Source organism: Strix aluco, unplaced genomic scaffold (genome assembly GCF_031877795.1).
Source record: "Strix aluco isolate bStrAlu1 unplaced genomic scaffold, bStrAlu1.hap1 HAP1_SCAFFOLD_148, whole genome shotgun sequence".
Taxonomy (NCBI): Eukaryota; Metazoa; Chordata; class Aves; order Strigiformes; family Strigidae; genus Strix; species Strix aluco.
Window position 1 is genome coordinate 29802 of NW_027436644.1, and position 20470 is coordinate 50271.

At 50.7% G+C, this 20470-nt stretch overlaps 4 pseudogenes; all 4 read right to left on the reverse strand.

The window, feature by feature from the left end:
* Window positions 1-1262: 1262 nt before the first annotated feature.
* On the reverse strand, window positions 1263-2800 carry LOC141919104 (uncharacterized; annotated as a pseudogene).
* Window positions 2801-3316: 516 nt separating this feature from the next.
* Window positions 3317-12265, reverse strand: LOC141919105 (uncharacterized; annotated as a pseudogene).
* A 547-nt stretch (window positions 12266-12812) lies between these two features.
* Window positions 12813-16199, reverse strand: LOC141919106 (uncharacterized; annotated as a pseudogene).
* Window positions 16200-16783: 584 nt separating this feature from the next.
* LOC141919107 (uncharacterized) lies at window positions 16784-20242 on the reverse strand (annotated as a pseudogene).
* Between the last annotated feature and the right edge of the window lie 228 nt (window positions 20243-20470).

Below are 20470 nucleotides of genomic sequence, written 5' to 3' on the forward strand. Positions count from 1 at the left end.
CCCTCTTTCTCCTCTCTCTTCCTCCACTGCCTTCCTCCTCTCTTTTCCTCCTCACTCCTACTCCTCTCCCTTCATCCTCTCTCTTCCTCCTTTCTCTTCCTCCTCTAGTTTCCTCCTCTCTTTTCCTCCTCCTCTTCTCCTCTCTCTTTTCCTCTCTCTTTATCTTCTCTCATTATCCTCTCTCTTCCTCCTTTTTTTTCCTCTTCTCTCCTCTTCTCTCTCTTCCTCCTCTCTTTTTCTCCTCTCTCCTCCTCTCTCTTCCTCCTCTCTCTTCTTCTTTTCTCTTCTATTCCTTCTCTCTCTTTTTCATCTCTCTTCCTCCTTGTCCTCTTCTCCCTCTCCCTCCTCTTCTTTCCTCCTCTCTCTTCCTCCTCTTTCTTCCTCCTCTCTCCTCCTACTCTCTCTCTTCCTCCTCTCTCTTCCTCCTCTCTTTTCCTCTCTATCTTCCTCTTATCTTTCCTCCTCTCTCCTCTTCCTCTCTCTTCCTCCTCTCTCTTCCACCACTCTTTCCTCCTCTCTCCGCCTCCTCTGTCCTCTTCCTCTCTCTTCTTCCTCTCTCTTCTCCTCTCTTTTCCTCCTCTCTCCCATTGCTTTCTCTTCCTCCTGTCTCCTTCTGCTCTCTTCTTTTCCTCTTTCTTCTTCCTCCATTTCCTCTTTCACCTCTTCGTCTCTTTTCCTCCTCTCTCCTCCTCCTCTCTCCTCTTCCGCTCTCTTCCTCCTCTCTCTTCCTCCTCACGCCTCCTCCTCTCTCTTCCTCCTCTCTTTTCTCCTCTCTCCTCCTCCTCTCTCTTCCTCCTCTCTTCCTCCTCTCTCTACCTTCACTTTCCTTGTCCTCTCTCTTCCTCCTCTCTCCTTTTCCTCTCTCTTCCTCCGCTCTCTTCCTCCTCTCATTTACTCCTCTCTTTTCCTCCACCTCTTCCTCCTCTCTCCTTTTCCTCTCTCTTCCTCCTCTCTCTTCCTACACTTTCCTCTTCCTCTCTATTTCTCCTCTCTCTTCTCCTCATGCCTCCTCCTCTTTCTTCCTCCTCTCTCTTCCTCCTTTCTCTTCCTCCTCTCTCTTCCTCCTCTCGCTTACTCCTCTCTTTTCCTGCACTTCTTACTCCTCTCTCCTTTTCCTCTCTCTTCCTCCTCTCTCATTTTCCTCTCTCTTCCTTCTCTCTCTTCCTCCTCTCTCTTCCTCCTCTCTTCTCCTACTCTCTCTCTTCCTCCTCTCTCCTTTTCCTCTCTAGATCTTCTCTCTCATTTTCATCTCTGTTCATCCTCTATCTTCCTTCTCTCTTTTCCTCCTCTCTCTTCCTCCTCTCTCTTCCTCCTGTCTCTTCCTCCTCTCTTTCCTCCTCTCTGCTCTTCATCTCTTTCCTCCTCTCTCTTCCTCCTCTCTTTTCCTCCTCTCTCGTCCACTCTCTTCTCCTCTTTCTTCCTCCTCTCTCCTCCTCCTCTCTCTTCCTCCTCTCTCCTCCTCCTCTCTCTTCCTCCTCTCTCGTCGTCCTCTTTCCTTTTCCTCTCTCTTCCTCCTAATTCCTCTTCCTCCCTCTTCCTCCTCTCTCCTTTCCTCTCTCTTCCTCTTCTCTCTTTTTCCTCTCTTTTCCTCCTCTTTCTTCATCCTCTCTCTTCCTCCTCTCTCTTCATCCTCTCTCTTCCTCCCCTCTCTTCCCCTTCTCTTTTCCTCCTCTCTATATTTCTCTCTCCTCTTCCTCTCTCTTCCTCCTCTCTCTTCCTCCTCTCTCTTCCTACTTTCATTTCTCCTCTCTCCTCCTCCTCTCTCTTCCTCCACTCTCCTTTTCTCTCTCTTCCTCCTCTCTCCTTTTCCTCTCTCTTCCTCCTCTCCCTTCCCCCTCTCTCTTCTCCTCTCTTTTCCTCCACATATTCCTCCTCTCTCCTTTTCCTCTCTATTCCTCCTCTCTCTTCCTCCTCTATCCTTTTCCTCTCTCCTTCCCCTCCCTCTCCCTCCTCTCTCTTCCTCCTCTCTTTCCTCCTCTCTCCCATTCCTCTCTCTTCCTCCTCTCTCTTCCTCCTCTCTCCTCCTACTCTCTCTCTTCCTCCTCTCTCTTCCTCCTCTCTCCTCTTCCTCTCTCTTCCTCCTCTCCCTTCCTCCTCTCTCTTCCTCCTCTCTCTTCCTCCTCTCTCTTCCTCCTCTCTCCTCCTCCTCTGTCTTCCTCCTCTCTCTTCGTCCTCTCTTTCCTCCTCTCTCCGCCTCCTCTGTCATCTTCCTCTCTCTTCCTCCTCTCTCTTCCTCCTCTCTTTTCCTCCTCTCTCTTCCATCACTCTCTTCCTCCTCTCTTCCTCCTCTCTCCTCTTCCTCTCTCTTACTCCTCTCTCTTCCTCTTCTCTCTTCCTCCTCTGTTTCCTGCATCTCTTCCTCCTCTCTCCTTTTTCTCTCTCTTCCTCCTCTATGTTCCTACTCTCTCCTTCTTCTCTCTCTTCCTTCACTCTCTTCCTCCTCTCTTCCTCTTCTCTCCTCTTCCTCTCTCTCCCATTCCTCTCTCTTCCTCCTCTCTCCTCCTCCTCTCTCTTCCTCCTCTCTCCTCCTCCTCTTTCCTCTTCCTCTCTCTTCCTCCTACCTCCTCTTCCTTCTCTTCCTCCTTTCTCCTTTTCCTCTCTCTTCCTCCTCTCTCTTCTTCCTCTCTTTTCCTCCTATCTATATTTTCCCTCTCTTTCTCCTCTCTCTTTCTCCTCTCTCTTCTTCCACTCTCTTCCTCCACTCTTCCTCCTCTCTCCTCTTCCTCTCTCTTCCTCCTTTCTCTTCCTCCTTTCTTTTCCTCCTCTCTTTTCCTCCACCTCTTCCTCCTCTCTCCTTTTCCTCTCTCTTCCTCCTCTCCCTTCCTCCTCTCTCCTCTTCCTCACTCTTCCTCCTCCCCCTCCCTCCTCTCTCTTCCTCCTCTCTCTTCCTCCTCTCTTCTCCTACTCTCTCTCTTCCTCCTCTCTCTTCTTCTTCACTCTTCCTTCTCTCTCTTCCTCCTCTCTTTTCCTCCTCTCTCTTCCTCCACCTCTTCCTCCTCTCTCATTTTCCTCTCTCTTCCTCCTCTCTCTTCCTACTCTCTCCTTTTCCTCTCTCTTCCTCCTCTCTCTCCTCCTCTCTTTTCCTCCTCTTCCCGCCTCTTCTGTCCTCTTCCTCACTCTTCCTCCCTCTCTTCCTCCTCTCTTTCGTCCTCTCTCCCATTCCTCTCTCTTCATCCTCTCTCCTCTCCTCTCTTCTTTTCTTCTTTTCCTCCTCTCTCTTCCTCCTCTCTCCTATTCAAACTACTTACTTTGTCCTCTCTCTTCCTCCTTTCTCCTCTTCCTCCCTCTCCCTCCTCTTCATTCCTCCTCTCTCTTCCTACTCTCTCTTCCTCCTCTCTCCTTTTCCTCTCTCTTCCTCCTCTCTCCTTTTCCTCTCTCTTCCTCCTCTCTCTTCCTCCTCTCTCTTCCTCCTCTCTTCCTCCTCTCACCTCCTACTCTCTCTCTTCCTCCTCTCTCTTCCTCCTCTCTCTTCCTCCTCTCTTTTCCTCCTCTCTCTTCCTCTCCTCTATTCCTCCTCTCTCCTTTTCCTCTCTCTTCCTCCTCTCTCCTTTTCCTCTCTCTTCCTCCTCTCTCCTTTTCCTTTCTCTTCCTCCTCTCTTCCTCCTCTCTCTTCCTCCTCTCTTCCTCCTCTCACCTCCTACTCTCTCTCTTCCTCCTCTCTCTTCCTCCTCTCTCTTCCTCCTCTCTTTACCTCCTCTCTCCTCCTCCTCTCTCTTCCTCCTCTCTCTTCCTCCTCTCTCCTTTTCCTCTCTCTTCCTCCTCTCTCCTTTTCATTTCTCTTCCTCCTCTCTCTTCCTCCTCTATCTTCCTCCTGTCTCTTCCTCCTCTCTCCTCCTACTGTCTCTCTTCCTCCTCTCTCTTCCTCCTCTCTCTTCTTCCTCTCTCTTCCTCCTCTCTTTTCCTCCTCTCTCTTCCTCTTCTCTATCCTCCTCTCTACTTTTCCTCTCTCTTCCTTCTCTCTCCTTTTCCTCTCTTTTTTTCCTCTCTCATTTTCCTCTCTCTTCCTCCTCTCTCTTCCTGCTCTCTTTTCCTCCTCTCTCTTTCTCCTCTCTTTTCCTCCTCTCTCCTTTTCCTCTCTCTTCCTCCTCTCCCTGCCTCCTCTCTCTTCCTCCTCTCTCTTCCTCCTCTCTAATCCTCGACTCTCTTCCTCCTCTCTCTTCCTCCTCTCTTTTCTTCTTCTCTCCGCCTCCACTGTCCTCTTCCTCTCTCTTCCTCCTCTCTCTTCCTCCTCTCTTTTCCTCCTCTCTCTCATTCCTCTCTTCCTCCTCTTTCCTCCTCCTCTTTCCTCTTCCTCTCTCTTCCTCCTCTCTCCTTTTCATCTCTCTTCCTCCTCTCTCTTCCTCCTCTCTCTCCTCCTCTCTTTTCCTCCACCTCTTCCTCCTCTCTCCTTTTCCTCTCTCTTTCTTCTCTCTCATTTTCCTCTCTCTTCCTCCTGTCTCTTCCTGCTCTCTTTTCCTCCTCTCTCTTTCTCCTCTCTTTTCCTCCTCTCTCCCATTCCTCTCTCTTCCTCCTCTCTCCTCCTACTATTTCTCTTCCTCCTCTCTCTTCCTCCTCTCTTTTCCTCCTCTCCTTTCCTCCTCTCTCCTCTTCCTCTCTCTTCCTCCTCTTTCTTCCTCCTCTCTCTTCCTCCTCTCTCTTCCTCCTCTCTTTTCCTCAACCTCTTCCTCCTCTATCGTTTTCCTCTCTCTTTCTCCTCTCTCATTTTCCTCTCTCTTAGTCCTCTCTTTTCCGCCCCTCTCTTCCTCCTCTCTCCTCTTTCTCTCTCTTCCTCCTCTCTCTTCCTCCTCTCTATCCTCTCTCCCATTCCTTTCTCTTCCTCCTCTCTCCTCCTCCTCTCTTCCTCCTCTCTTTACTCCACCTCTTCCTCCTCTCTCTTTTTCTTTCTCTTCCTCCTCTCTCTTCCTCCTCTCTCTTCCTCCTCTCTCTTCCTTCTCTCTCCTCCTACTCTCTCTCTTCTTCCTCTCTCTTCCTCCTCTCTCTTCCTACTCTCTCTTCCTCCTCTCTCCTTTTCCTCTCTCTTCCTCCTCTCTCCTTTTCCTTTCTCTTCCTCCTCTCTCTTCCTCCTCTCTCTTCCTCCTCTCTCTTCCTCCTCTCTCTTCCTCCTCTCATCTCCTACTCTCTCTCTTCCTTCTCTGTCTTCCTCCTCTCTCTTCCTCCTCTCTTTTCCTCCTCTCTCTTCCTCTTCTCTCTTCCTCCTCTCTCCTTTTCCTCTCTCCTCTTCCTCTCTCTCCTCCTTTCTCTTCCTCCTCTCTCTTCCTCCTCTCTTTACCTCCTCTCTCCTCCTCCTCTCTTTTCCTTCTCTCTCCTCCTCCTCTCTTTTCCTCCTCTCTCCTCTTCCTCTCTCTTCCTACTCTCTCTTCCTCCTCTCTCTTCCTCCTCTCTTTTCTTCAACCTCTTCCTCCTCTCTCGTTTTCCTCTCTCTTTCTCCTCTCTCATTTTCCTCTCTCTTCCCCCTCTCTATTGCTGCTCTCTTTTCCTCCTCTCTCTTTCTCCTCTCTTTTCCTCCTCTCTTCTCTTCCTCTCTCTTCCTCCTCTCCCTTCCTCCTCTCTCTTCATCCTCTCTCTTCCTCCTCTGCCTTCCTCCTCTCTCTTCCTCCTCTCTTTTCCTCCTCTCTCCGGCTCCTCTGTCCTATTCGTCTCTCTTCCTCCTCTCTTTTCCTTCTCTCATCCCATTCCTCTCTTTTCCTCCTCTTACCTCCTCCTCTCTCCTCTTCCTCTCTCTTCCTCCTCTCTCCTCTTTCTCTCTCTTCCTCCTCTCTCTTCCTCCTCTCTTTTCCTCCATCTCTTCCTCCTCTCTCCTTTTTCTCTATCTTTCTCCTCTCTCTTCAACTCTCTCTTCTTCTTCTCTCTTCCTCCTCTCTTCCTCCTCTCTCCTCTTCCTCTCTCTTTCTCCTCTCCCTTCCTCCTCTCTTTCCCTGCTATCTCCCATTCCTCTCTCTTCATCCTCTCTCCTCTCCTCTCTCTTCCTTCTCTATCCTCCTCCTCTTTCCTCTTCCTCTCTCTTCCCCCTATTTCCTCTTCCTCTCTCTTCCTCTTCTCTCCTCTTCTTCTCTCTTCTTCTTCTCTTTTCCTCCACCTCTTCCTCCTCTCTCCTTTTCCTCTCTCTTCCTCCTGTCTCTTCCTCCACTCTCTTCCTCTCTCTTCCTCCTGTCTCCTCTTCCTCTCTCTTCCTCGTCTCTCTTCCTCCTCTGTCTTCCTCCTCTCTTTTCCTCCTCTCTCCTCCTCCTTTCTCTTCCTCCTCTCTCTTCCTTCTCTCTCTTCCTCCTCTCTCTTCCTCCTCTCTTTACCTCCTCTCTCCTCCTCCTCTCTCTTCCTCCTCTCTCTTCGTCCTCTCTTTTCCTCAACCTCTTCCTCCTCTATTGTTTTCCTCTCTCTTTCTTCTCTCTCATTTTCCTCTCTCTTCTTCCTCTCTCTCCTCCTCTCTCTTTCTCCTCTCTCTTCCTCCTCTCTTTACCTCCTCTACCCTCCTCCTCTCTCTTCCTCCTGTCACTTCCTCCTCTCTCCTCTTCCTCTCTCTTCCTCCTCTCTTCTCTTCTCTCTCTTCTTCTCTCTTTTCCTCCTCTCTTTTCCTCCACCTCTTCCTCCTCTCTCCTTTTTCTCTATCTTTCTCCTCTCTCTTTGTACTGTCTCCTCTTCCTCTCTCTTCCTTTTCTCTCCTCTTCCTCTCATCTTCCTCCTCTATTTCCTCCACCTCTTCCTCCTCTCTCCTTTTCCTCTCTCTTCCTCCTCTGTCTTCCTCCTCTCTCTTCCTCCTCTCTCTTCCTCCTCTCGCTTCCTCCTCTCTACCCCTCCTCTCTCTTCCTCCTATCTCTTTCTCCTCTCTCTTTCTCTTCTCTTTCCTCCTCAATCTTCCTCCTCTCATTTCCTCCCTCTCCTTTTCCTCTCTTCCTCCTCTCTCTTCCTCCTCTCTCTTCCTCCTCTCTCTTTCTCTTCTCTCTTCCTCTTCTCTTTTCCTCTTCTCTCCTCTTCCTCTCTCTTCCTCCTTTCTCTTCCTCCTCTCTCTTTCTCCTCTCTCTTCCTCCTCCATCTTCCTCCTCTCTTCTCTTCCTCTCACTTTCTCCTCTCTCTTTCTCCTCTCTTTTTCTCCTCTCTTCCTCCTCTCTCTTCCTTCTCTCTCTTCCTTCTCTCTCCTACTCCTCTCTCTTCCTCCTCATCTTCCTCCTCTCTTTTCCTCCTCTCCCCTCCTCCCTCTTCCATGTCTCTTCTCCTCCTCTCTTTTCCTGCTCTCTCTTCCTCCTCACTCTTCCTCCTCTCCCTTCCTCCTCTCTCTTCCTCCGCTCTCTTCGTCCGCTCTCTCCCTCCTCTCTCCAACTCCTCTCTCTTCCTCCTCTCTCTTCCTCCTCTATCTCCCTCTCTCTCTTCCTCCTCTCTCATCCTCCTCTCTCCCCCTAATCTCTCCCCTCCTCTCTCTTCCTCCTCTCTCTCCTCCTCTCTCTTCCTCTTCTCTTTTCCTCCTCTCTCCTCTTCCTCTCCCGTCCACCTCTCTCTTCCTCCTCTCTCTTCCTCCTCACATTTCCTCCTCTCTCCTTTTCCCCTCTTCTTCCTCTGTCCTTCCTTCTCTCTCTTCCTCCACTCTCTTCCTCCTCTCTCTTCCTCTTCTCTTTCCTCCTCTCTCCACTTCCTCTGTCTTCCTCCTCTCTCTTCCTCGTCTCTCTTTCTCCTCTCTCTTCCTCCCCTCTCTTCCTCCTCTCTTCCTCCTCTCTCTTCGTCCTCTCTCTTCCTCCTCTCACCCCTCCTCTCTCTTCCCCCTCTCTCTTCCTCCTCTCTCTTCCTCCTCTCTCTTCCTTCTCTCCCTTTTTCCTCTCTCTTCCTCCACTCTCTTCCTCCTCTCTCTTCTTTCTCTCTCTTCCTCCTCTCTCTTTCTCCTCTCTCTTCCTCCTCTCTCTTCCTCCTCTCTCTTCTCCTCTCTCTTACTCCTCTCTCTTCCTCCTCTCTTGTCTTCCTCTCTCTTTCTCCTCCCTCTTCCTCCTTTCTCTTCCACCTCTCTCTTCCTCCTCTCTCTTCCTCCTCTCTCTTCATCCTCTCTACCCCTCCTCTCTCTTCCTCCTCTCTCTCTTCCTCCACTTTCTTCCTCCTCTCTCTTCCTCTTCTCTTTTCCTATTCTCTCCTCTTCCTCTCTCTTCCTCCTCTCTCTTCCTCCTCTCTCTTCCTCTTCTCTTTCCTCCTCTCTCCTCTTCCTCTCTCTTCCTCCTCTCTCTTCCTCCTCTTTCTTTCTCCTCTCTCTTCCTCCTCTCTCTTCCTCTTCTCTTTTCCTATTCTCTCCTCTTCCTCTCTCTTCCTCCTCTCTCTTCCTCCTCTCTCTTCCTCTTCTCTTTTCCTCCTCTGTCCTCTTCCTCTCTCTTCCTCCTTTCTCTTCCTCCTCTCTCTTTCTCCTCTCTCTTCCTCCTCTCTCTTCCTCCTCTCTTCCTCCTCTCTCTTCCTCCTCTCTCTTCCTCCTCTCTCTTCCTCCTCTCTAACCCTCCTCTCTCTTCCTCTTCTCTCTTTCTCCTCTCTCTTCCTCCTCTCTCTTCCTCCTCTCTTCCTCCTCTCTCTTCCTCCTCTCTCTTCCTCCTCTCTCTTCCTCCTCTCTAACCCTCCTCTCTCTTCCTCCTCTCTCTTTTTACTCTCTCTTCCTCCCCACTCTTCCTCCTCTGTCTTCCTTCTCTCTCCTCTTCCTCTGTCTTCCTCCTCTATTTTCCTCCTCTCTCTTCCTCCTCACTTTTCCTCCTCTCTCCTTTTCCTCTCTTCTCCTCTCTCTTCCTCCTCTCTCTTCCTCCTCTCTCTTCCTCCTCTCTCTTCCACCTCTCTCTTCCTCCTCTCTCTTCCTCCTCTCTCTTCCTCCTCTCTCTTCCTCATCTCTCTTCCTCCTCTCTCTTCCTTCTCTCCTTTTCCTCCTCTCTCTTCCTCCTCTCCCCTTTTCCTCTCTCTTCCTTCTCTCTTCTCTTCCTATGTCTTCCACCTCTCTCTTCCTCCTCTCTCTTCCTCTTCTCTTTTCCTCCTCTCTCCTCTTCCTCTCTCTTCCTCCTCTCTCTTCCTCCTCTCTCTTTCTCCTTCTCTTCCTCTTCTCTCTTCCTCCTCTCTTCTCTTCCTCTCTCTTTGTCCTCCCTCTTCCTCCTTTCTCTTGCACCTCTCTCTTCCTCCTCTCTCTTCCTCCTCTCTCTTCCTCCTCTCTCTTCCACTTCTCATTTCCTCCTCTCTCTTCCTCCTCACTTTTCCTCCTCTCGCCTTTTCCTCTCTTCCTCCTCTCTCTTCCTCCTCTCTCTTCCTCCTCTCTCTTCCTCCACTCTCTTCCTCCTCTGTCTTCTTTCTCTCTCCTCTTCCTCTGTCTTCCACCTCTCTCTTCCTCCTCTCTCTTCCTCCTCTCTCTTCCTCATCTCTCTTCCTCCTCTCTCTTCCTCCCCTCTTTTCCTCCTCTCTCTTCCTCCTCTCCCCTTTTCCTCTATCTTCCTTCTCTCTCCTCTTCCTCTGTCTTCCACCTCTCTCTTCCTCCTCTCTCTTCCTCCTCTCTCTTCCTCCTCTCTCTTTCTCCTCTCTCTTCCTCCTCTCTCTTTCTCCTCTCTCTTTCTCCACTCTCTACCTCTTCTGTCTTCCTTCCCTCTCCTCTTTCTCTGTCTTCCACCTCTCTCTTCCTCCTCTCTCTCCTCCTCTCTCTTCCTCCTCTCTCTTCCTCCTCTCTCTTCCTTCTCTCTTTTCCTCCTCTCTCTTCCTCCTCTCCCCTTTTCCACTCTCTTCCTTCTCTCTTCTCTTCCTCTGTCTTCCACCTCTCTCTTCCTCCTCTCTCTTCCTCTTCTCTTTTCCTCCTCTCTCTTCCTCCTCTCTCTTCCTCCTCTCTCTTCCTCCTCTCTCTTCCTCCTCTCTCTTCCTCTTCTCTTTTCCTATTCTCTCCTCTTCCTCTCTCTTCCTCCTCTCTCTTCCTCCTCTCTCTTCCTCTTCTCTTTTCCTTCTCTCTCCTCTTCCTCTCTCTTCCTCATTTCTCTTCCTCCTCTCTCTTTCTCCTCTCTCTTCCTCCTCTGTCTTCCTCCTCTCTTCCTCCTCTCTCTTCCTCCTCTCTCTTCCTCCTCTCTGTTCCTCCTCTCTAACCCTCCTCTCTCTTCCTCCTCTCTCTTCCTACTCTCTCTTCCTTTTCTATTTTCCTCCTCTCTCCTCTTCCTCTCCCTTCCACATCTCTCTTCCCCCTCTCTCTTCCTCTTCACTTTTCCTACTCTCTCCTTTTCCTCTCTTCCTCCTCTCTCTTCCTCCTCTCTCTTCCTCCTCACTTTTCCTCCTCTCGCCTTTTCCTCTCTTCCTCCTCTCTCTTCCTCCTCTCTCTTCCTCCTCTCTGTTCCTCCACTCTCTTCCTCCTCTGTCTTCTTTTCTCTCCTCTTCCTCTGTCTTCCACTCTCTCTTCCTCCTCTCTCTTCCTCCTCTCTCTTCCTCCTCTCTCTTTCTCCTCTCTCTTCCTCCTCTCTCTCCTCCTCTCTTCTCTTCCTCTCTCTTTCTTCTCCCTCCTCCTCCTTTCTCTTCCACCTCTCTCTTCCTCCTCTCTCTTCCTCCTCTCTACCCCGCCTCTCTCTTCCTCCTCTCTCTTCCTCCTCTCTCTTCTCTCCTCTCTCTTCCTCTTCTCTCTTCCACCTCTCTCTTCATCTTCTCTCCTCCTCCTCTCTCTTCCTCCTCTCTCTTCCTCCTCTCTCTTCTTCCTTTCTCTACCTCTTCTCTTTTCCTCCTCTCTCCTCTTCCTCTCTCTTCCTCCTTTCTCTTCCTCCTTTCTCTTTCTCCTCTCTCTTCCTTCTCTCTCCTCCTCCTCTCTTCCTCCTCTCTCTTCCTCCTCTCTCTTCCTCTTCTCTTTTCCTCCTCTCTCCTCTTCCTCTCTCTTCGTCCTTTCTCTTCCTCCTCTCTCTTTCTCCTCTCTCTTCCTCCTCTCTCTTCCTCCTCTATTCCTTCTCTCTCTTCCTCCTCTCTCTTCCTCCTCTCTCTTTCTCCTCTCTACCCCTCCTCTCTTTTCCTCCTCTCTCTTCCTCCTCTCTCTTCCTTTTCTCTTTTCCTCCTGTCCTCTTCCTCTCCCTTCCACATCTCTCTTCCCCCTCTCTCTTCCTCTTCACTTTTCCTACTCTCTCCTTTTCCTCTCTTCCTCCTCTCTCTTCCTCCTCTCTCTTCCTCCTCTCTCTTTTTCCTCTCTTTTCCTCCACTCTCTTCCTCCTCTGTCTTACTTCTCTCTCCTCTTCCTCTGTCTTCCACCTCTCTCTTCCTCCTCTCTCTTCCTCTTCTCTTTTCCTCCTCTCTCCTCTTCCTCTCTCTTCCTCCTCTCTCTTCCTCCTCTCTCTTTCTTCTCTCTCTTCCTCTTCTCTCTTCCTCCTTTCTTCTCTTCCTCTCTCTTTCTCCTCCCTCTTCCTTCTTTCTCTTCCACCTCTCTCTTCCTCCTCTCTGTTCCTCCTTTCTCTTCCTCTTCTCGCTTCCTCCTCTCTACCCCTCCTCTCTCTTCCTCCACTCTCTTCCTCTTCTCTTTTCCTCCTCTCTCCTCTTCCTCTCTCTTCCTCTTCTCTCTTCCTCCTCTCGCTTCCTCCTCTCTACCACTCCTCTCTCTTCCCCCTCTCTCTTCCTCTTCTCTCTTCCCCTTCTCTTTTCCTCCTCTCTCTTCCTCCTCACTTTTCCTCCTCTCGCCTTTTTCTCTCTTCCTCCTCTCTCTTCCTCCTCTCTCTTCCTCCACTCTCTTCCTTCTCTGTCTTCTTTTCTCTGCTCTTCCTCTGTCTTCCTCCTCTCTCTTCCTCCTCTCTCTTCCTCCTCTCTCTTCCTCCTCTCTCTTCCTCCTCTCTTTTCCTCCTCTCTCTTCCTCCTCTCCCCTTTTTCTCTATCTTCCTTCTCTTTTCTCTTCCTCTGTCTTCCACCTCTCTCTTCCTCGTCTCGCTTCCTCCTCTCTACCCCTCCTCTCTCTTCCTCCTCTCTCTTCCTCCTCTCTCTTCCTCTTCTCTTTTCCTCCTCTCTCTCTCTTTCTCTCTCTTCATCCTCTCTCTTCCTCCTCTCTCTTCCTCCTCTCCCCTTTTCCTCTATCTTCCTTCTCTCTCCTCTTCCTCTGTCTTCCACCTCTCTCTTCCTCCTCTCTCTTCTTCCTCTCTTTTCCTACTCTCTCTTTTCCTCCTCTCGCTTCCTCCTCTCTACCCCTCCTCTCTCTTCCTCCTCTCTCTTCCTCCACTCTCTTCCTCTTCTCTTTTTCTCCTCTCTCCTCTTCCTCTCTCTTCCTCTTCTCTCTTCCTCCTCTCGCTTCGTCCTCTCTACCCCTCCTCTCTCTTCCCCCTCTCTCTTCCTCCTCTCTCTTCCCCTTCTCTTTTCCTCCTCTCTCTTCCTCCTCACTTTTCCTCCTCTCGCCTTTTCCTCTCTTCCTCCTCTCTCTTCCTCCTCTCTCTTCCTCCTCTCTGTTCCTCCACTCTCTTCCTCCTCTGTCTTCTTTTCTCTCCTCTTCCTCTGTCTTCCACCTCTCTCTTCCTCCTCTGTCTTCCACCTCTCTCTTCCTCCTCTCTCTTCCTCCTCTCTCTTCCTCCTCTCTCTTCCTCTTCTCTTTTCCTTCTCTCTCTTCCTCCTCTCTCCTTTTCCTCTATCTTCCTTTTCACTCCTCTTCCTCTGTCTTCCACCTCTCTCTTCCTCCTCTCGCTTCCTCCTCTCTACTCCTCCTCTCTCTTTCTCCTCTCTCTTCCTCCTCTCTCTTCCTCCTCTCTTCTCTTCCTCTCTATTTCTCCTCCCTCCCCCTCCTTTCTCTTCCACCTCTCTCTTCCTCCTCTCTCTTCCTCCTTTGTCTTCCTCCTCACTACCCCGCCTCTCTCTTCCTCCTCTCTCTTCCTCCTCTCTCTTCCTCTTCTCTTTTCCTCCTCTCCTCTCTTCTCTCTCTTCCTCCTCTCTCTTTCTCCTCTCTCTTCCTCCTCTCGCTTCCTCCTCTCTACCCCTCCTCTCTCTTCCTCCTCTCTCTTCCTCCTCTCTCTTCCTCTTCTCTTTTCTTCCTCTCTCTTCCTCCTCACTCTTCCTCCTCTCTCTTCCTCCTCTCTCTTCCACCTCTCTCTTTCTCCTCTCTCTTCCAACTCTCTCTTCCTCCTTTCTCTTCCTCCTCTCTCTTCCTCCTCCCTCTTCCTCCTCTCGCTTCCTCCTCTCTCTTCCTCCTCTCTCTTCCTCCACTCTCTTCCTCCTCTGTCTTCCTTCTCTCTCCTCTTCCTCTGCTTCCTCCTCTATTTTCCTCCTCTCTCTTCCTCCTCACTTTTCCTCCTCTCTCCTTTTCCTCTCTTCCTCCTCTCTCTTCCTCCTCTCTCTTCCTCCTCTCTCTTCCTCCTCTCTCTTTCTCCTCTCTCTTCCTCCACTCTGTACCTTCTCTGTCTTCCTTCCTTCTCCTCTTCCTCTGTCTTCCACCTCTCTCTTCCTCCTCTCTCTTCCTCCTCTCTCTTCCTCCTCTCTCTTCCTCACCTCTCTTCCTCCTCTCTCTTCCTTCTCTCTTTTCCTCCTCTCTCTTCCTCCTCTCCCCTTTTCCTATCTCTTCCTTCTCTCTCCTCTTCCTCTGTCTTCCACCTCTCTCTTCCTCCTCTCTCTTCCTCTTCTCTTTTCCTCCTCTCTGCTGTTCCTCTCTCTTCCTCCTCTCTCTTCCTCCTCTCTCTTTCTCCTCTCTCTTCCTCTTCTCTCTTCCTCCTCTCTTCTCTTCCTCTCTCTTTCTCCTTCCTCTTCCTCTTTCTCTTCCTCCTCTCTCTTCCTCCTCTCTCTTCCTCCTCTCTCTTCCTCCTCTCTCTTCCTCCTCTCGCTTCCTCCTCTCTATTCCTCCTCTCTCTTCCTCCTCTCTCTTCCTCCTCTCTCTTCCTCTTCTCTTTTCCTCCTCTCTCCTCTTCCTCTCTCCTCTTCCTCTCTCTTCCTCCTCTCTCTTCCTCCTCTCTACCCCTCCTCTCTCTTCCCCCTCTCTCTTCCTCCTCTCTCTTCCTCCTCTCTCTTCCTCCTCTCTCTTTCTTTTCTCTTTTCCTCCTCTCTCCTCTTCCTCTCTCTTCCTCCTTTCTCTTCCTCCTCTCTCTTTCTCCTCTCTCTTCCTCCTCTCTCCTCCTCCTCTCTTCCTCCTATCTCTTCCTCCTCTCTCTTCCTACTCTCTCTTCCTCTTCTCTTTTTCTCCTCTCTCCTCTTCCTCTCTCTTCCTCCTTTCTCTTACTCCTCTCTCTTTCTCCTCTCTCTTCCTCCTCTCTCTTCCTCCTCTATTCCTCCTCTCTCTTCCTCCTCTCTCTTCCACCTCTCTCTTCCTCCTCTCTACCCCTCCTCTCTCTTCCTCCTCTCTATTCCTCCTCTCTCTTCCTTTTCTCTTTTCCTCCTCTCTCCTCTTCCTCTCCCTTCCACAACTCTCTTCCCCCTCTCTCTTCCTCTTCACTTTTCCTACTCTCTCCTTTTCCTCTCTTCTTCCTCTCTCTTCCTCCTCTCTCTTCCTCCACTCTCTTCCTCTTCTCTTTTCCTCCTCTCTCTTCTTCCTCTCTCTTCCTCTTCTCTCTTCCTCCTCTCGCTTCCTCCTCTCTACCCCTCCTCTCTCTTCCCCCTCTCTCTTCTTCCTCTCTCTTCCCCTTCTCTTTTCCTCCTCTCTCTTCGTCCTCACTTTTCCTCCTCTCGCATTTTCCTCTCTTCCTCCTCTCTCTTCCTCCTCTCTCTTCCTCCTCTCTGTTCCTCCACTCTCTTCCTCCTCTGTCTTCTTTTCTCTCCTCTTCCTCTGTCTTCCACCTCTCTCTTCCTCCTCTCTCTTCCTCCTCTCTCTTCCTCCTCTCTCTTTCTCCTCTCTCTTCCTCCTCTCTCTTCCTCCTCTCTTCTCTTCCTCTCTCTTTCTCCTCCCTCTTCCTCCTTTCTCTTCCACCTCTCTCTTCCTCCTCTCTCTTCCTCCTCTCTCTTTCTCCTCCCTCTTCCTCCTTTCTCTTCCACCTCTCTCTTCCTCCTCTCTCTTCCTCCTCTCTCTTCCTCCTCTCTGTTCCTACTCTCTCTTCCTCTTCTCTTTTCCTCCTCTCTCCTCTTCCTCTCTCTTCCTCCTTTCTCTTCCTCCTGTCTATTTCTCCTCTCTCTTCCTCCTCTATTCCTCCTCTCTCTTCCTCCTTTCTCTTCCTTCTCTCTCTTTCTCCTCTCTACTACTCCTCTCTCTTTCTCCTCTCTCTTTCTCCTCTCTCTTCCTTTTCTCTTTTCCTCCTGTCCTCTTCCTCTCCCTTCCACATCTCTCTTCCCCCTCTCTCTTCCTCTTCACTTTTCCTACTCTCTCCTTTTCCTCTCTTCCTCCTCTCTCTTCCTCCTCTCTCTTCCTCCTCTCTCTTTTTCCTCTCTCTTCCTCCACTCTCTCCCTCCTCTGTCTTACTTCTCTCTCCTCTTCCTCTGTCTTCCACCTCTCTCTTCCTCCTCTCTCTTCCTCTTCTCTTTTCCTCCTCTCTCCTCTTCCTCTCTCTTCGTCCTCTCTCTTCCTCCTCTCTCTTTCTCCTCTCTCTTCCTCTTCTCTCTTCCTCCTCTCTTCTCTTCCTCTCTGTTTCTCCTCCCTCTTCCTCCTTTCTCTTCCACCTCTCTCTTACTCCTCTCTCTTTCTCCTCTCTCTTCCTCCTCTCTCTTCCTCCTCTCGCTTCCTCCTCTCTACCCCTCCTCTCTCTTCCTCCTCTCTCTTCCTCCACTCTCTTCCTCTTCTCTTTTCCTCCTCTCTCCTCTTCCTCTCTCTTCCTCTTCTCTCTTCCTTCTCTCGCTTCCTCCTCTCTACCCCTCCTCTCTCTTCCCCCTCTCTCTTCCTCCTCTCTCTTCCCCTTCTCTTTTCCTCCTCTCTCTTCCTCCTCACTTTTCCTCCTCTCGCCTTTTCCTCTCTTCCTCCTCTCTCTTCCTCCTCTCTCTTCCTCCTCTCTGTTCCTCCACTCTCTTCCTCCTCTGTCTTCTTTTCTCTCCTCTTCCTCTGTCTTCCACCTCTCTCTTCCTCCTCTCTCTTCCTCCTCTCTCTTCTTCCTCTCTCTTTCTCCTCTCTCTTCCTCCTCTCTCTTCCTCCTCTCTTCTCTTCCTCTCTCTTTCTTCTCCCTCCTCCTCCTTTCTCTTCCACCTCTCTCTTCCTCCTCTCTCTTCCTCCTCTCTCTTCCTCCTCTCTCTTCCTCCTCTCTACCCCGCCTCTCTCTTCCTCCTCTCTTCCTCCTCCTCTCTTCCTCCTCTCTCTTCCTCTTCTCTCTTCCACCTCTCTCTTCATCTTCTCTCCTCCTCCTCTCTCTTCCTCCTCTCTCTTCCTCCTCTCTCTTCTTCCTTTCTCTACCTCTTCTCTTTTCTCCTCTCTCCTCTTCCTCTCTCTTCTCCTTTCTCTTCCTCCTTTCTCTTTCTCCTCTCTCTTCCTCCTCTCTCCTCCTCCTCTCTTCCTCCTCTCTCTTCCTCCTCTCTCTTCCTCTTCTCTTTTCCTCCTCTGTCCTCTTCCTCTCTCTTCCTCCTTTCTCTTCCTCCTCTCTCTTTCTCCTCTCTCTTCCTCCTCTCTCTTCCTCCTCTATTCCTTCTCTCTCTTCCTCCTCTCTCTTCCTCCTCTCTCTTTCTCCTCTCTACCCCTCCTCTCTTTTCCTCCTCTCTCTTCCTCCTCTCTCTTCCTTTTCTCTTTTCCTCCTGTCCTCTTCCTCTGTCTTCCACATCTCTCTTCCCCCTCTCTCTTCCTCTTCACTTTTCCTACTCTCTTCTTTTCCTCTCTTCCTCCTCTCTCTTCCTCCTCTCTCTTCCTCCTCTCTCTTTTTCCTCTCTTTTCCTCCACTCTCTTCCTCCTCTGTCTTACTTCTCTCTCCTCTTCCTCTGTCTTCCACCTCTCTCTTCCTCCTCTCTCTTCCTCTTCTCTTTTCCTCCTCTCTCCTCTTCCTCTCTCTTCCTCCTCTCTCTTCCTCCTCTCTCTTTCTTCTCTCTCTTCCTCTTCTCTCTTCCTCCTTTCTTCTCTTCCTCTCTCTTTCTCCTCCCTCTTCCTTCTTTCTCTTCCACCTCTCTCTTCCTCCTCTCTCTTCCTCCTTTCTCTTCCTCCTCTCGCTTCCTCCTCTCTACCCCTCCTCTCTCTTCCTCCACTCTCTTCCTCTTCTCTTTTCCTCCTCTCTCCTCTTCCTCTCTCTTCCTCTTCTCTCTTCCTCCTCTCGCTTCCTCCTCTCTACCACTCCTCTCTCTTCCCCTCTCTCTTCCTCTTCTCTCTTCCCTTCTCTTTTCCTCCTCTCTCTTCCTCCTCACTTTTCCTCCTCTCGCCTTTTTCTCTCTTCCTCCTCTCTCTTCCTCCTCTCTCTTCCTCCACTCTCTTCCTTCTCTGTCTTCTTTTCTCTCCTCTTCCTCTGTCTTCCTCCTCTCTCTTCCTCCTCTCTCTTCCTCCTCTCTCTTCCTCCTCTCTCTTCCTCCTCTCTCTTCCTCCTCTCTTTTCCTCCTCTCTCTTCCTCCTCTTCCTTTTCCTCTATCTTCTTCTCTTTCCTCTTCCTCTGTCTTCCACCTCTCTCTTCCTCGTCTCGCTTCCTCCTCTCTACCCCTCCTCTCTCTTCCTCCTCTCTCTTCCTCCTCTCTCTTCCTCTTCTCTTTTCCTCCTCTCTCCTCTTTCTCTCTCTTCCTCCTCTCTCTTCCTCCTCTCGCTTCCTCCTCTCTACCCCTCCTCTCTCTTCCCCCTCTCTCTTCCTCCTCTCTCTTGCCCTTCTCTTTTCCTACTCTCTCCTCCTCCTCACTTTTCCTCCTCTCGCCTTTTCCTCTCTTCCTCCTCTCTCTTCATCCTCTCTCTTCCTCCTTTCTCTTCCTCCACTCTCTTCCTCCTCTGTCTTCTTTTCTCTCCTCTTCCTCTATCTTCCACCTCTCTCTTCCTCCTCTCTTTTCCTCATCTCTCTTCCTCCTCTCTCTTCCTCCTCTCTTTTCCTCCTCTCTCTTCCTCCTCTCCCCTTTTCCTCTATCTTCCTTCTCTCTCCTCTTCCTCTGTCTTCCACCTCTCTCTTCCTCCTCTCTCTTCTTCCTCTCTCTTCCTACTCTCTCTTCCTCCTCTCGCTTCCTCCTCTCTACCCCTCCTCTCTCTTCCTCCTCTCTCTTCTCCACTCTCTTCCTCTTCTCTTTTCCTCCTCTGTCTCCTCTTCCTCTCTCTTCCTCTTCTCTCTTCCTCCTCTCGCTTCCTCCTCTCTACCCCTCCTCTCTCTTCCCCTCTCTCTTCCTCCTCTCTCTTCCCCTTCTCTTTTCCTCCTCTCTCTTCCTCCTCACTTTTCCTCCTCTCGCCTTTTCCTCTCTTCCTCCTCTCTCTTCCTCCTCTCTCTTCCTCCTCTCTGTTCCTCCACTCTCTTCCTCCTCTGTCTTCTTTTCTCTCCTCTTCCTCTGTCTTCCACCTCTCTCTTCCTCCTCTGTCTTCCACCTCTCTCTTCCTCCTCTCTCTTCCTCCTCTCTCTTCCTCCTCTCTCTTCCTCTTCTCTTTTCCTTCTCTCTCTTCCTCCTCTCTCCTTTTCCTCTATCTTCCTTTTCACTCCTCTTCCTCTGTCTTCCACCTCTCTCTTCCTCCTCTCGCTTCCTCCTCTCTACCCCTCCTCTCTCTTTCTCCTCTCTCTTCCTCCTCTCTCTTCCTCCTCTCTTCTCTTCCTCTCTATTTCTCCTCCCTCCCCCTCCTTTCTCTTCCACCTCTCTCTTCCTCCTCTCTCTTCCTCCTTTGTCTTCCTCCTCACTACCCCGCCTCTCTCTTCCTCCTCTCTCTTCCTCCTCTCTCTTCCTCTTCTCTTTTCCTCCTCTCCTCTCTTCTCTCTCTTCCTCCTCTCTCTTTCTCCTCTCTCTTCCTCCTCTCGCTTCCTCCTCTCTACCCCTCCTCTCTCTTCCTCCTCTCTCTTCCTCCTCTCTCTTCCTCTTCTCTTTTCTTCCTCTCTCTTCCTCCTCTCTCTTCCTCCTCTCTCTTCCTCTTCTCTTTTCCACCTCTCTCTTCCTCCTCTCGCTTCCTCCTCTCGCTTCCTCCTCTCGCTTCCTCCTCTCGCTTCCTCCTCTCGCTTCCTCTCTCTATTCCTCCTCTCTCTTCCTCCTCTCTCTTCCTCCTCTCTCTTCCTCTTCTCTTTTCCTCCTCTCTCCTCTTCCTCTCTCTTCCTCCTCTCTCTTCTCCTCTCTATCCCTCCTCTCTCTTCCCCCTCTCTCTTCCTCCTCTCTCTTCCTCCTCTCTCTTCCTCCTCTCTCTTTCTTTTCTCTTTTCCTCCTCTCTCCTCTTCCTCTCTCTTCCTCCTTTCTCTTCCTCCTCTCTCTTTCTCCTCTCTCTTCCTCCTCTCTCCTCCTCCTCTCTTCCTCCTATCTCTTCCTCCTCTCTCTTCCTACTCTCTCTTCCTCTTCTCTTTTTCTCCTCTCTCCTCTTCCTCTCTCTTCCTCCTTTCTCTTACTCCTCTCTCTTTCTCCTCTCTCTTCCTCCTCTCTCTTCCTCCTCTATTCCTCCTCTCTCTTCCTCCTCTCTCTTCCACCTCTCTCTTCCTCCTCTCTACCCCTCCTCTCTCTTCCTCCTCTCTATTCCTCCTCTCTCTTCCTTTTCTCTTTTCCTCCTCTCTCCTCTTCCTCTCCCTTCCACAACTCTCTTCCCCCTCTCTCTTCCTCTTCACTTTTCCTACTCTCTCCTTTTCCTCTCTTCTTCCTCTCTCTTCCTCCTCTCTCTTCATCCTCTCTCTTCCTCCTCTCGCTTCCTCCTCTCTCTTCCTCCTCTCTCTTTTTCCTCTCTCTTCCTCCACTCTCTTCCTCCTCTGCCTTCCTTCTCTCTCCTCTTCCTCTGTCTTCCACCTCTCTCTTCCTCCTCTCTCTTCCTCTTCTCTTTTCCTCTTCTCTCCTCTTCCTCTCTCTTCCTCCTCTCTCTTCCTCCTCTCTCTTTCTCCTCTCTCTTCCTCTTCTCTCTTCCTCCTTTCTTCTCTTCCTCTCTCTTTCTCCTCCCTCTTCCTCCTTTCTCTTCCACCTCTCTCTTTCTCCTCTCTCTTTCTCCTCTCGCTTCCTCCTCTCTACCCCTCCTCTCTCTTCCTCCTCTCTCTTCCTCCTCTCTCTTCCTCTTCTGTTTTCCTCCTCTCTCCTCTTCCTCTCTCTTCCTCCTCTCTCTTCCTCCTCTTGCTTCCTCCTCTCTACCCTCCTCTCTCTTCCCCTCTCTCTTCCTCCTCTCTCTTCCCCTTCTCTTTTCCTCCTCTCTCTTCCTCCTCACTTTTCCTCCTCTCGCCTTTTCCTCTCTTCCTCCTCTCTCTTCCTCCTCTCTCTTCCTCCTCTCTCTTCCTCCACTCTCTTCCTCCTCTGTCTTCTTTCTCTCTCCTCTTCCTCTGTCTTCCACCTCTCTCTTCCTCCTCTCTCTTCTTCCTCTCTCTTCCTCCTCTCTCTTCCTCTTCTCTTTTCCTCCTCTCTCCTCTTCCTCTCTCTTCCTCCTCTCTCTTCCTCCTATCGCTTCCTCCTCTCTACCCCTCCTCTCTCTTCCTCCTCGCTCTTCCTCCTCTCTCTTCCTCCTCTCTCTTCCTCCTCTCTCTTCCTCCTCTCTCTTTCTCCTCTCTCTTTCTCCTCCCTCTTCCTCCTTTCTCTTCCACCTCTCTCTTCCTCCACTCTCTTCCTCCTCTCT